We start from the raw sequence: 728 nt of genomic DNA, 5'->3' as shown, positions 1-728 counted from the left end.
TGCTGGTAATAAATGGGCTGCAGGGGGGCAGGCAATGAAACGGCTAAGCCCTTCTGCCCGACCAGCCTTTAGAACTGCAGCATCTCTGCAGTAAAAAGTGTTTCAGGTCAATATCTCTCCCCTGGAAAAAATGTGCGAGACCCACCACCGATAAATGTGGCAAAAGTCCCCAACATTTTCTGCATATTTGTGCTCTTACCTGAAAGCAGCGCCACCTTGTAGTCATCGCAGGCAACTGCAGCATACAACCAAATTTATCCGAGAGCAAGGTGAAAGAAACCCAAGGGAACAGCCCCTGTCTGCAGCAGGAAGGTTGGCTGCTTCGAATGGACAGAACTTCCAGTCCTAAGTCCACTCACGTCCCGAACGCTCATACCGGGCAAGCCCTCACCGGGTGCACCTCTGGCTCCCAGGTAAGGCCAAAACCTGAGCATGGTAGCGCAGGATCACAGAGAAGGAGCGGGTGGGGGTGCTTCTGTCTTGACAAAGGCGTGACATGGCTAGTGACTGAGAGGGCCTTGACTTTCCCCTATGACTGACTGTGAGAGGGGAAGGCGAAGATTTTCTGCACCCAGCATGCCTTGTGACATTCTTAGGCAAATGAGGTGAGAGCCCTGCCAGAATAGCTCCAGCGATCCCATGCCACTCCTCTGAAGGCTCCTGATCTGCATAACCACAGCATTTTGAGCAGGAAGCAGAGTGGCGCAGCGGAAGCGTGCTGGGCCCAT

The sequence above is a fragment of the Pleurodeles waltl genome, unplaced genomic scaffold (assembly GCF_031143425.1).
Source record: "Pleurodeles waltl isolate 20211129_DDA unplaced genomic scaffold, aPleWal1.hap1.20221129 scaffold_69, whole genome shotgun sequence".
Lineage (NCBI taxonomy): Eukaryota > Metazoa > Chordata > Amphibia > Caudata > Salamandridae > Pleurodeles > Pleurodeles waltl.
This window is presented reverse-complemented; position numbering follows the sequence as displayed.